The sequence below is a fragment of the Eulemur rufifrons genome, chromosome 8 (assembly GCF_041146395.1).
Source record: "Eulemur rufifrons isolate Redbay chromosome 8, OSU_ERuf_1, whole genome shotgun sequence".
Classification (NCBI taxonomy): domain Eukaryota; kingdom Metazoa; phylum Chordata; class Mammalia; order Primates; family Lemuridae; genus Eulemur; species Eulemur rufifrons.
In genome coordinates, this window is record NC_090990.1 from 76,256,186 (window position 1) to 76,271,449 (window position 15,264).

A 15,264-nucleotide genomic window follows, 5' to 3' on the forward strand; every position below is an offset into this window, starting at 1 on the left:
CAACCCTATCAAAAAGTGGGCAAAGGACATGAATAGAAATTTTTCAAAAGAAGATATAAAAATGGCTAACAAACATATGAAAAAGTGTTCAACATCTCTAATCATCAGGGAAATGCAAATCAAAACCACAATGAGATATCACTTAACCCCAGTGAGAATGGCCTTTATCAAAAAAACCCAAAACAACACATGTTGGCGTGGGTGTGGAGAGACAGGAACACTAATACACTGCTGGTGGGACTGCAAACTAGTGCAACCCCTGTGGAAAGCATTATGGAGGTATCTTAAACAGATTCAAGTAGATCTGCCATTTGACCCAGCAATCCCATTACTGGGCATATACCCAAAGGAAAAAAGGTCATTCTGTAACAAAGGCACGTGTACCCAAATGTTTATAGCAGCACAATTCACAATAGCAAAGATGTGGAAACAACCCAAATGCCCATCAATACATGATTGGACTAGTAAACTGTGGTATATGTATACCATGGAATATTACTCAGCTATAAGGAATGATGAAGATACGACATCTCTATGGTTCTCCTGGAGAGAGTTGGAACCCATTATATTAAGTGAAGTATCCCAAGAATGGAAAAACAAGCATCACATGTACTCACCAGAAAATTGGTTTCCCTGATCATCACCTAAACACAAATCTGGGAATGACATCAATTGGACATCAGACTGAGGTGGGGGGTGGGGGAGGGGATGGGGGTATGCCTACACAATGAGTGCATTGCACACCGTTTGGGGAGTGGTAACACTTGAAGGTGCTGACTCGGGAAAGGGGGGGTGGGGAAAAAAATATGAAACTATTGTTTTTAACTTGCACTGTTCACTTAATAATTTATCATGAATATTTCCCATATTATTTCATATCATTGTACAAGAAATAATGTATACATTATGAGGACATACTGTATCTAACAAGATATACTGTTAAAAAAAATAAATAAATAAAAAAATAAAACCTGAAAAAAAAAAAAATGAAAATTGATAAATTGTTCTTCATCTAGATTTAAAACTTCTGTTCCTGAAAGACACAGCTAATTGGATAAGAAGATAATCTCATACTTGGAGAAAATATTTGCAAGCATAGGTCTGATAATAGGCTTGTACCAAAATATTCAAAGAAATCTCAAAACTCAAAAATAAGAAAAACAACCCAATAAACAATTGAGCAAAAAAATTTGAACAGATACTGGTTCAATGAATATATAAAGATATATGATGGCAAATAGACACATTAAAATATATATGGAATTACTCATTAGGGAAATGCAAATTAAACCATGATGATATACCATTACACTCCTCCTGGTATGACTAAAATTAAAAGGATAGACTATAACAAATATTTATAAGGGCTTTGAGAAACTGGAACATTTATACACTGCTTATGCGAATTTTAAATGATATCACCACTTTGTAAAACATTTTGGCAGTTTCTTAAAAAATTAAACATCCAACTATCATATGATCCAGCTATTCCACTCCTGAGTACTTACTCAAGAGGAAAGAACACAGGTGTCCAACTTGTACATGAATAAACAACCCAAATGTCCATCAACAGGTGACCGAACAAATAATTCATGGTGTGATATACAAACAATGGAATATTACTCTGTAATAATTTGGCTAAATGAAAGAAGCCTTATTTAAAAAGAATACATCCTATATGATGCTATTTATTTAAAACTATGAAAAAACGCAAACTAATCTATGCTAATAGATCAGTGGTTATCCGGGGGATGGTAAGGGAGGGTGGCAGGAGGGAGGAATTACAAAGGGAGTGAGAAAACTTTTAAAGGTGAAGGATATGTTCATTATATCATCGTGGTGATGGTTTCATAGGTTACTACATATGTCAAAACTTATTAAATATGTTCAATTTATTGTATGCCAATCATAAACCTCTTTTTTTGTGTGTTAAAGGGGGATAAATCAACCCTACAAGGAGTACAATTCTCTCTGTTAAAAACATTGTTTTCTGTTCTGGATGCCTTGACTCAGACACATGGCTCTATCATTGGTGCCCTCCTAAAAACATGGTGCCCATATCCACATAGGGAAGAGATAGAGACAGAACAACCTTGCTCCATATGAATGTTATACAATGCTAAGTGGAATTACAGAATTCTACTTTGTGAAATTTCTAACTAGAAAATATACACTTATAGCACATTACAAGTCGTTAAGTCCCACAGGTCTTTATTTTTCAAAAGAAAACTTTTAAGACATATGAGTAGCTGTTGGTTTTATTTTAGTGGATTTTTAAAAGACTGCATAGCAGCAGCTCAGGGTAACACCTGCCAGGGTAGCAAAGGCCAACAGCTTCATTTGAGTCAACAGAATAGTGTGAGCAGTTTCAACAACCTATTCACAATTCAGAAGCCATTTATTGTCCTTTGCAGGGTAATGAATTGATTTTGGTCCCTTTTTTTACTTAAATTGTGCAAACATGATTTACAACAATTAGCAGCAGTGTGGTTCTTAGACAATGGAGCCAGCTCAAAATGGGCAACACACAAACTACAATTTCTAACCCAGCAGAAAGAAAAGGATCCAAAATTTTATGTAAACTTTTATAGCCTTTAGTTTGTGTTCCAATATATATGTATATAATACAAAAGTATTTTTAATATAAAAGTATAAAAAACTAATTTTTTCTAATATATAGGTATTGAAAAAGCTAAATGTGGATATTGAATCGATTGTGGATATTGAATCTATTATCATGAGTATCAATTTTAGCACACTTTTTTAAAATCCTTTTATTACAATCCTAGAATGATAATGGTAAAAGATATACTACAACTGATATGCTCTGGCATTGTAAAAGGCATTACCTAGAACATTTTGCTGAACTATCGTAATGGCAATAGAAGATATCCAAAGACTCCACGATTTGTGACTTATTTTTAAAGGTCATTCACAAATTGCTTTCTGCATTGTTGAATGGCAAATGCTGAAGATTGTGTGACATGGTCATCACCACACAAATATAAAATCTCCCACTACTGCTTGAAATTGCACAATAAGAATTTGTTCCTTGGATTAAGCATTGAGCTCTCTATGTGATAATATATTTTTTAAAATGAACTTGATTTGAGTTATTAGGATGTTTTAGTTTATTTTTAAATTTATTTTATTAGTTTTTTAGTTTATTTTTATTTAGTTTATTAGTTAGCTTATTTAGTTTAGTTTTAGATTTATAGGAAAATTAGAAGAGAGATTTCCTCTGTACCCCCACACGTACTTTCTCCTATTATTAGCACCTTACATTCCTATGGTACATTTATTACAACTTAATGAACCAATACTGATACATTATTATCAACTAAAATCTACACTTTATTCAGATATACTTAGATTTCTCCCAATGCCCTTTTTCTGTTCTAGAATTCCCTCCAGGATGCTACTTGACAATCAACCATCTGTGTACTTAGGTTCCCCTTGGCTGTGACAGTTTCTCAGACTTTTCTTGTTTTTGGTATTTTATAGATGCCACTCCATTGGATTTGTTGGATATTTTTCTAATGATTAGTCTGGAGTTATGGATTCTTTGGAGGATGACCCAGAGATTAAAATGCCATTCTCATCATATCATATCATGGTTGCGTGCTGTCAACATGACTTGTCACTCTTGTTGTGCACCTTGACCACCTGGCTGAGGTTGTGCTAGACAGTTTTCTTCACTTTAAAGCTTAATCTTTTTTTCCCCCTTTTCTTACTGGAAGGAAGGAAAATCAGTCACTCTGCACCTAATGAATGAGAGCTGTGCTCCATCTCCTTGAGGGAAAGTAGCTACATAAATTATTTTGAAGTCTTCTGAGTGAGAGACTTGTCTCTTCTATCCATTTTTTCATTTTTTCATTTATTCATGTTTGTATGGGCCCATGGATATCTACTTTTTAGTCTAGGTTATAAACCAATAATACTTCATTGTGTTGCACAAATTGTTCCAACTTTGGCCATTGTGAGCTCTTCAGGTTGGCCCTGTCTTACTTTGACATAGTCCCATGATTATGGGTTTTTGGGGCTTCCTTTTTGTTGTTAAGATGTTCTCACTTTCTAGCACAATAAGATGCTCCAAGATCATCTTATATATTTTTTGCTCTAGCCTGAAGTCAGCCATTTAGTCAATAAAAACATGATTCCTTTTATTGAAGAATATTAGAAACCAAGATCAGAGAGCTAGATGTGCTTTTGGATACTGGAGTGCCATTGATTGAAGGCCCTGTCAACTGACCAGAACAAGAAACCGTATGTGTGTATACTAAGTAATGTATGTGCACATATATACATGATAAATATTTCTGTATGTAACTATCTGTATCCATATTAAACTGTCCATGAGTTTATTCTGATGTTCTCAGCTCTGATGGCATGAATTATTATAGACTTCTATCCTTGTATAGCTGTAAGCTCCCATCATCCACCATCAATTTGGTTAGTTGTTTACTTGCAGTATACATAGTGGCATCAGAATTGTTAAGGAAAATCTTTATCGATAGAAAGATTTTATTTTCCTTTGGGTAGGTACCCAGTAATGGGATTGCTGTATCAAATGGTAGGTCTACTTTTAGTTCTTTGAGGAATCTTCAGACTGTTTTCCATAGAGGTTGTACTAATTTACATCCCAACAACAGTGTATAAGGGTTCTTTTCTCTCTGCATCCATGCCAGCATCTATTGTTTTTGGACTTTTTAATAAAAGCCATTCTAACAGGGGCAAGCTGATATCTCATTGTGCTTTTAATCTGCATTTCCTGATGATTAGTGACATTGAGTATTTTTTCATATATTTATTGGCTATTTGTCTATCTTTTTTTGAAAAGTTTCTGTTCATGTCTTTTGCCAAATTTTTAATGGTTTTTTTTTTTCTTGCTGATTTATTTCAGTTCTTTGTAGATTCTGGATATTAGCTCTTTGTCAGATGTACAGTTTGTGAATATATTCATCGATTCCGTAGATTGTCTATTTGCTCTGTTGATTATTTCCTTAGTTGTACAGAAGCTTTTTAAACACCTGCGCTTGAATGTTTATTGAAGCACAATTCACAATTGCAAAGATGTGGAATCAACCCAAGTGCCCATCAATTCATGAGTGGATTAACAAAATGTGGTATATTTATACTCAGCCATAAAAAAGGATGAATTTATGCTTTTTCAACAATTTGGATGGAACTGGAGACCATTATCCTAAATGAAGTATCTAAAGAATGGAAAACCAAGCACCATATGTAGTTGCTATTAAATTGGAGCTAACCAATGAGCACACATGTGCACAGAGGAAAGTAAAACTCAGTGGAAATCAAGCATGGGGGAGGGATGGGGAGAGGATGGGTGAAAACCTACCCAACAGGTAAAAACAACACTATTTGGGTGATGGGCACACTCTTAGCCATGATTCAAGCATTACAAAAGCGATCCATATAACCAAAAATATTTGCACCCCTGCAATATTTTGAAATAAAAAGAAATCTTTATCAACTAGAGTACAGTGCTTATGCTTAGTTTCTTGCACCTTCAGACTCTTCTAATTTCCAAAGTTACTTAGGTCAGCACATTTTCCCTCCATTCCCTTCAATAGGGTTGCTTTATACTCATAAGCTTGAAATATAATTAGACTGTTACCAAATGCCGCATTCCATCCTGGGATCCCCAAACCTCCTGAATTCTTTTTTTTAAAATACGTGCATACATTAAGATTTATTCCATGCTATAAAGTACTAGGAATTTTGACAAATGCATAATGTCATTTATCCACCATACAATATAATACAGAATCATTTCACTGTCCTAAAAATTTACTGTGCTTTAATTATTCAACTCTCCTTTCCTCCCCACCAAATCACTTGCAACCATTGACTTTTTTGCTGTGTCCATAGTTTTGCCTTTTCTAGAATGTGATTTAATTAGAGTTATACAATATGTTGCCTTTTCATACTGGCTTGTTTCACTTACAATATGCATTTAAGTTCTATACGTGTCTTTCTGTGACTTGAGAGGTCATTTCTTTTTATTGATAAATAATATTTTATTGTATTCATAAAGCATACTTTGTTTATCCATTAACCTATTGAAGAATATCTTGATTGCTTTCAGTTTTGGGAGATTGTGCATAAAATTTCTATTAATTTTTGTATGGACATAATTTTTCAGATTAATTAAATACCTAGGAGAGTGATTGCTGGATTATATTGTTAAAATGTGTTTAGCATTGTAAAAAACTGTCAAACTCTTTTCCAGAGTGACTATATTGTTTTTCATTCCTACCAGCAATGAATGAGAGTTTCTGTTGCTCTTCATCCTTATCATTAATTGGTATTATAAGTTGTGTTTCTAGTTTAATTCCATTATAGTCTAAAAACATACATTGTATGATTTCCATTCTTTTACATAGGTGAAGATGTATTTTATGATACAAAATGTTGTCTATCTTAGTGAATGTTTTATATGAGTTTTGAGAAGAATGTATATTCTACTGTTGTTGAAAGGAATATTCTATAAATATCAATTAGATTAAACTGATCAATAGTGTTGTTCATGTGAAATCCACCCTTACTGATTTTCTGCAAGCTTGATCTAACACTTACATTTAAAGTAGTGTTGAAGTCTGCAGCAATAACAGTGGAGTTGGCCCTTTCTCCTTCCAGTTAGATCAATTTGTGCTTCACATATTTTAATACTCTCTTGTTAGGTGCATATATATTTAGAATTATTTTTTCTTCTTAGAAAATTGACCACTTTATTATTATGTAATGACCCTCTTTATTCCTAATAATTGCCTGTGTTGTTTTGAAGTCTGTTTTGTCTAAAATTAACATAGCTACTCCAACTTTTCTTTGATTAATGCTACCATGGTTTACATTTCTTTATCCTTTTACTTTGAACCTATCTGTGCCTTCATATTTAAAGTGGATTTCCTGTAGACAACAGGATAGTTATTGTTATCCTGTAACAACATATAGTTATCTCCTTCTATTATTTATTTTTTAGTTTCATATTATCATGGTTTGAAAAATACTTGATATAACTTGTCTTCTTAAATTTTTTAAAATTTGCTTTGTGCCTAATGTATGATCTATCTTGGAGACTATTCTATGTGTACTTCAAAAGAATGTGTTTTCTGCTGCTGTTGAATGAAATGTTATGCATATGTCTGTTAGTTCCATTTGGTCTATTAAGTTCCCTAGTATTATTGTATTGTTTTCTATTTTTCCCTTTAGTCTTGTCAATATTTGCTTTATATATTTACGTGCTCTAATGTAGGAAACATATATATTTTTAATTATTATGCTATTCTGATGGATTGACCTCTTTATTATGATATAATAACCTTCTTTGACTCTTGTGACAGCCTTTGATTTAAAGTCTATTTTGTCTCATATAAGTATAGCCTATCCCTCTACCTGCTCCCTTTCTTTTAGTTATCAAGATATTGTGCACAATATCTTTTTCCATCTCTTCACTTTTAGTCTGTCTTTGAAGTGAAAATAAGTTTCTTGTAGGTAGCATATAGTTGAATCTTGTTTTTTAATCCTTTCAGCCAATCTGTCTTTTGATTGGAGAATTTAATCCATTTATACTTAGAGTAATTATTTATATGTAAGAACTTACTAATGCCATTTTGTTAATTGTTTGCTGTTTTGTAGTTCTTTTGTTCATTTCTTTTCTCTTGCTATCTTCCTTTCTAATATAATAATTTTTGTAGTGTTATGCCTTGAATCCTTTCTCTATCCTGTGCATATCTATAATAGTTTTTTTCTTTGTGGTTACCACGAGGCTTATATAAAACATCTTATAGATATAACAGTCTATTTTGAGCTGATAACAACTTAACTTTAACCACATACAAAAATTCTATGTTTAATTTCTCCTTCCCCCACATTTGACACTTCAATGTCATAATTTATATCTTTTGTATATTATTTATTCATTAACAAATTATTATAGCTATAGCTATTTTTAAAACTTTTTTCTTTTAAATTTTATACTAAAGTTAAAAATGATTTATGCACCACCAGTAGAGTAATAGAGTATTCTCAATCTTGACTATATTCTTACCTTCACACTGAGTTTCACGCTTTGATATGTTTTCATGTGTTATTTAGCATCTTTTCATTTCAACTTGAGAAACTCCTTTTATCATTTCTTGTAATGCAGATGTAGTTAGTGGTGGTGAACTCCCAAACTTCTATTTGTCTGAGAAAGTCTTTATCTCTCCATTTTTCCCTTAAATTTTTTAAAATTTGTTTTGTGCCTAATGTATGATCTATCTTGGAGACTATTCTATGTGTGTTTCAAAAGAATATGTTTTCTGCTGCTGCTGAATGAAACATTATGCATATGTCTGTTAGTTCCATTTGTTCTATTAAATTCCCTCATATTATTGTATTATTTTATATTTTTCCCTTTAGTTCTGTCAATATTTGCTTTATATATTTAGGTGCTCTAATGTCTACCCCTTAAAGGTAGACTTGCTGGGTTTGGGGGAGAAAATGTATTTTTTATTCACCCAGCCCAAGAATCATGGATGATCCCCCTGTAACAAAAGATTAACAAGAAAAAAGTATGAGAAATTTATTTAAAGAAAGTTTTATTTAACATGGGAGCCTTCTGAATTAAAAACTCAAAGACCCAGGACAAACTGCATTTTTATGCTAAATCTGATAAAAGAGGTAGATAGTTGTGGGGAAACATGATTGTACAAAAAGAAGTATACTTCAATGGTAATAAACTAGGGGGGATTTCAGGAAAACCTGTTTGTTCAGATTATATCTTGTGTTTTTTTATGACATTTCTTCCCCCCAAGTATGTGGCAGAATACCTATCACATGAGAATCTTTAGGGGAGAAAAGGAAAGTTCAGAAAATACCCTTTTAGATTTTATGGTGTACTTTGAGGGACAGGAGTTCTAGTGTCTATGATCCTTTTCAGGGGGAAAGGGGGATAGAAGAATGAAGGGCAGCATTAGATCAGAGAGAGACCTACAAGGTGGCTTTTTGGGGGGGTAGCATTTTCTAAGTCCTTATGCTGAGTATAATATTCTTGGTTCTCAGGGTTTTTTTTTCTTTCAGAACTTTGAATATATTATCCCTTTCTGTCTTGGCTTGCAAGGTTTCTACTGAGAAATCCACTAACAGCCTGAAAGAGGTTTCCTTCAATGTTTGTATATTTTGAGTTGCTTTTCAATTACTCCTTTCAAAATTACACTGTTTGTCTTTAATTTTTAAGAGTTTGATAATAATGTGTCTAGTGAAGATCTCTTTATATTTAATATACTTGGTGTTCCTTGTGCTTCATGATTCTGGATGTTCACTTACCTTTCCAGACTTAGAAAGTTTTCTATCACTATTTCTTTAAATTAACTTTCTGCACATTTTTCTTTCTTTGTTCCTTTTGGAACTTCCATTATACATATATTGGTTCATTTGATCATGTCCTATAAGTCCTGTAGGATTTCTTTACTCTTTTTCATTTACTTTTTTTTTTTTTTTTGTTCCTCTGAGTGGGTAATTTCAAATGACCATTCTTCAAGTGTGGTGATTCTTTCCTCTGCTTGACTGAGTATGCAGTTGAAGCTCCCCATTGAACTCAGTTCAATCATTGTGTTCTTCAGCTCCGGAATTTCTGTTTGGTTCTTTTTAATGGTTTCTTTGTATTTGTTGAACTTCTCATTTCGTTCACATATTATTTTTCTGATTACATTTGGTGCCTACTTTTATTCCTTTGTAGCTCACAGAGCTTGTTTAAGATAATTATTTTGAATTCTATAATAAGAAGTTTATAGATCTCTATTTCTTTATGATTGGTTACAAGTGTATATTTTGTTCCTTTGGTGGTGTCATGTTTTCCTGATTATCATGATATTTGTGACCCTGCATCAATGTCTGTGCATCTGGAGAAATAGGTACTTCCTCCAGCCTTACAGACTGGCTTTGGCAGAAAAAGCCCTCCATCAGTCACCCAATCCATAGATTCTGTGCAGGCTGGCTGGTCAGGGTCCTTGGGTGGGCTTACTGCTGAAATCTTTGGGTGGGCTGGCCTGGTGCTTTGGTTGGTTGATGAGCAGGCTTGTGCCTGGGTCCATAGAAGTGGGCCTGGTCCCTGATTCTACTGAGGTGGGCCTGCATCCTGGTACCATTATCACTGGCCTGACATTGGGGTCTACTCTGTGGGCCAGTCACCTGGGTCCCTACAGGTAGACCTGAAACGTGGGTCCACAGGAAAGCAGAAAGAGGTTTGAAGCTTATGTACACAGGGACCATCCTGAAGCCTGTGTCCATGAGGGATGACCTGGCACTGGGTTGTGCCTTGAGCATGAGACCTCAATGGCCAGCTTAGAGCCTGAGCATATAGGACTTCATGGATTCTTGGTCCTGGGGCCTGACCTGGTGTTGGGACAGGCATGAAACCTGGAACCACAGAGGCAGGCCTGGAGCCTTAAATCACAGGAGTGAGCCTAGAGTCTGGGGCTTGGCGCTGGAGTAGGCATAGAGACTGGTTATATAGCAGTTGGCCCAGTACTGGGCTTCACTGGGGTGGGCCTGATGCTGGAGTCTACAGCAAAGCCAGGGGCTTCTTTTACTTACCTTTCCCCATCTGGAGGGTATCTCTCACCATACTGTGTTGACTGGACATAGGGAATAGGTGATATTGGTAATGTGAAATTGTCTTTCCTGTCCTCTTCCATGTGACTTTTCTTATTTCTGTCCTCCACTCAAATGCTGTACTCTCTTACCTGGGTTCCTTAGTCCTTGTGAAGGTATTTTTGTGCATGTTCAAATTGATGTTTCTGCAATGGGAAGAGAGCTAGAAAGTCCTATTCTATGTTGCTGATGTCACTTTCTTTGCATATACATTTTTAACTAATCTGGGTCTACCTTTAAATAATATTACACCACTTCATCCTAGAGCATTACAATTCCTACTTTTTATTCCTTATAATATTGTAATCATTCGATTTATTTACCTATGTGATATCATCACCTGATATCATCACCTAATATATTAATATTATTTTAAACAATTTTTTTAGATAATTAAGAATAAGAAAATTAAAAGATTATATTTTACCATCATTTGGTCCTTTTCCAACACCCCCTTTCTTTATGTAGATCTGAATTTCTGGCCTATATCATTTCTTTCTCTCTGAAGAATTTCTTTCTGGGTAACCTACTGGTGATAAAATCCCTTAGGTTTTTTGTCAGAGAAAGTCTTTATTTTTCCTTTACTTTTGAAAGGTAATTCTGCTGAATATAAAATTCTAGGGTTTTTTTTTTTTTTATTTCAACACTGCTTTGTGCTACTTTCTTATTGTTTGCACAGTTTCTGAAGAAAAATTTGCTCCTATTATTCCTTATTTCTCTATAGGCAAAGTCCTTGTTCCCCCACCCCCCACAGCTTCTTTCAAGATCTTTACCTTGTCTATGGTCTTTTGTAGTTTGAATATGATATGGCTAGGTGTAGATTTTTTGGTATTTATCACGCTTCATATTATCTGAACTTCCTAGAGTTACAGTTTTGTGTCTATCATTGATTTTGGGAAATTTTCTGCATTTATACTTTAATTTTTTTCTGTTCCATTCTCTCTCTCCTCTCTTTCTAATAATCCAATGACATGTATGTTATACTTTCAGAAATTATCCCACAGTTCTTATATTTTTCTTTTTATTATTATTTTTTCTTTGTATTTTAGTTTGGGAAAATTCTGTTAACATATATCCAAGGTCACTAATCCATTTTTTTGGCCATGTCCAGTTAACTGATTAGTCCATCAAAGGCATTTTTCATTTCCATTGCAGTGTTTTCTAATTTCCAGCCTTTTCTTTAGATTCTTTCTTAAAGTTCCCATTTCTCTGCTTACATTCCCATTTGTTTTTGCATATTTTATACTTTTTCATTGAAGCCCTTAATATATTAATTGTAATTATTTTAAATTCCTTGTTTGATAATTTCAACATGTGCCATATTTGAGCCTGGTTCAAATGTTTACATTCACTCTTCAGCCTTTGTGTTATCTTGCCTTTTAACAGCTTGTAATTTTTGTTGTACATTGGACATGATGTATAAGGTAATGGGAACTGAGGTAAATAGGTCTTTAATGTGAAATTTTATTTTAATCTGCCTGCAGCTGTAGGTTCCAGAGGCTTTAAATTCCCCTAATGCCCTTGTTTTTGTCTCTCCTGCTGACCTAGGTCTTCACTAAGTACTTCTCAGACATAATCTGTGTCTTGCAGCTCTTCCATCTATAATCCACTGGGGTGCTATGGGGGAAGGGAAGCATTCTATAATCTTATGATTAAATCTTAGTTGGTCTGTGTCCCTGGGCTGTAACTGTCAAAGTGCTTCTTAGGATTTTTTTTCCACTGCTTGGGTGAGACAGGAAGGCCAGTGGGGGCTGGAATGAGAGCAATGCACTTCCTCAAGTGGGATAAGGTTCTTGTCAAGTCTTTTTCTCTGAAGAGAAGGTATTTGTAATGGAAAACACTCTGGGCATATTTTATTACACAATGTTTACTCTAACTCTCCCTCTGCCAGAGTCCCAAGGAGATCTTTTTTTCAGATTTTCAACATGAGAAGCTAGTAGAGTTTCTAGAGGTAAATCTATAGAACTGTGGGCCTCCCCTGAGATTTTGGCTCCCAGGACTTTTTCATTCTCACACTCACCCTCAAACAATTCACCAAAATTTGGTACCAGTGGCTACTGCTTCCAGTAAATAAGTTTTATCTGTGACCCTCTAACTTCACCTGTTTCTCCAGATATCAAGGTGGCAGTTTTCCCTGTGAACTCAGATCTCTGGTGAGTCCAAGGAAAGTAATGAATTTTCACTTTGGTCAACTTCTTCTTATTTTAAGGATGGTAGTGATAACTTTCAAGCTCTTTTTATATTGGAGCTGATTTCATAAGTCTATATAGGGTAATATTTTAAAAAACAATGTCCTAGAAGACATAACACAATAAATTCTTACACTTAATATGTACTGGGACACTGTATTATGTTCTTTATATATGGTCTATTATTTAAAAGGTACAACATATCTCTGAGGTAGTCAGCAGGAGACCTAGTTTCCAATACTGTATGCTTTTCACTGTCATGCTACCTTGTGTTTCAGAAACTTTGGTCTTTCATATTTAAAGGAAAAGAATTATAAAAAAAATTTTTACTTACCAGAAAATATTTTGTTCAACAGGATTAAATTGTATTAATCACTGAAACACTGTTTGACCAGCAGACTCCGTGTTGAGAAAAGACCTAGAGGCTTCTATCAAACCCTCTTTTCCTTCTATTTGGTCTTGAAATGAATTATGTTGTATTCATACTCTTCTGGAATAAAACTGGGAATTTTTTACAAATGAAATGTCAGTTTATTTTGTAAAAAGGTCAATTCTGAGCAACTGGGAAAATTTGCTTCTTTAGAATATATTTCAAATAGAAGCTTGAGAGGACAATTGCCAGGACAGAGAAATTCTATTGACATATGAGAACTGCACCAAAAAAATGTCACAACATATGGCACTGTATTTTCTTCAGGAAAACAAGTCTCCTGGGACCCAATTCTTTGATACTGATCACAGCAGTAATTAGAGACAATGTTGGTTAGCGTTCATGAATGCTTTCCGTGTTAAGTGCAAACACACAACCAAGATATCTTCCTTTTCCCACTCAGCTGGTGGCCTGATAAGTTCATTTCTAAGACTGGTTTCACTATTGCTGATTCTGAAGATTTGTCACACACATTTCCAAGGATGAAATTGGAAAACTATTTGAAATCAAGTAAAATCCTTTCTTTAATTATAGTTATTTGGCCTCTAAAGAATAGTTCTGAGGTTTGAGAAAAAGTAAAACAATTAGGAGAAGGTCTTAAAGCAAACTTGAGCACGTCAAATTAGGTTTACCAGGTAAGCATCTAGAGAAAAGAACTAACATAGAACCCTGCATCATGTTTATGTAAATTATACCACATATTTAAGAGAGAGGAGGACTTCTAAGCTAAAAGACTTTATATTCAGAAACACTGGTATTCAAATGTTATGTGGAATAAGCCTACATTGTGACCAGGTTGTTTTCAAGTGCCATAGAAAGATTTTAATCAGGAGAGCGTGGGCCGCATTGGTGGCAGAATGTGGTGTCGTAAATTCAGGGGCCAGTCTAAGCAGGTTGGCAGAATAAAATACGGAAATCAATTAGAAATTTTTAAAAAAGAGAGAGAGGCAATTTCTCTACTATTTCTTATGGAGGGAGGGAGCAGAGAGAAGAGTAGGATTAAATGAGAGGGTATTTTGTAGAAATTATGAGGCTTACTGGTAGTAATTTCTTTGAGAAGTCTAAATGAATATTATTCTTTTTACCCTTCTCATTAGTGGCCAGTGAGAAGGTTAATGTCACTGCAGAGTTTTACATAAAGGGCCAGCCTCGTAACATTTCCCTGCTTTAATGCAATGCAATCCAGCAGGTCATTGAAACCTCCCTAGCAGGCTGGCAGTGCACACTCATGGGCCCCACTCTGACCAACGGGTTGAGCAATCTCCTAGGAACAAGGCTAAGAACACAGAAGAAACAGAGCCCTGTTGGGTTGCTTGGTGGGCAAGCTGTAGTGTGGGCAGAATGAGTGCTTCCAACAAAGACAATGGAGCCTTGTTATGGAAAAGATGGACACTGAAACTTCCAAAAGTTGCCTGTGATATTTTTTCCCCTCTGAAGAAGTCAGGCTTCTAACATTTACACAGGTTAAAATTTTAGCCCGGTTAAATACACTTTGGCTTTTCCTTTCTTAGCTGTCATTAGATATTTATAACTAGCATCAAAACAAAAAAAGTTCACAAGAGATTTTCTCAAACATCTCTTATGATTATTGTGAAGCAAGAAATATATTCAAGTTGATTCTTGATTATGTGCACTCACAAAAAAAATAAATAAATAAATAAAAAGATCCAAATCAGGGGACTGGTAAAAAATACTTTTGGGAGGTTTTAGAAATGTCTTCTATGCTATTTTCCCAAAATATGTTTTTTCATAATTTTGGATAGTTTGTCTCTTTAAAAAACCCTTTAACTGTTTTCATGATGTATAAAATCCAACATCCTTAACATGCCCTTTGTGATCTGTAACATACCTATACCCATGTTTTTATAGGTATCGTTCTCCATCATACTAAATTATTTGCTGTTTTTGTTAAATCTCTATTGTTTTCATATCCATGAGCTAAAATAAAGTGTGGCTGAAATTCCCTACTTCTTTTTTTCCACTTAGCAA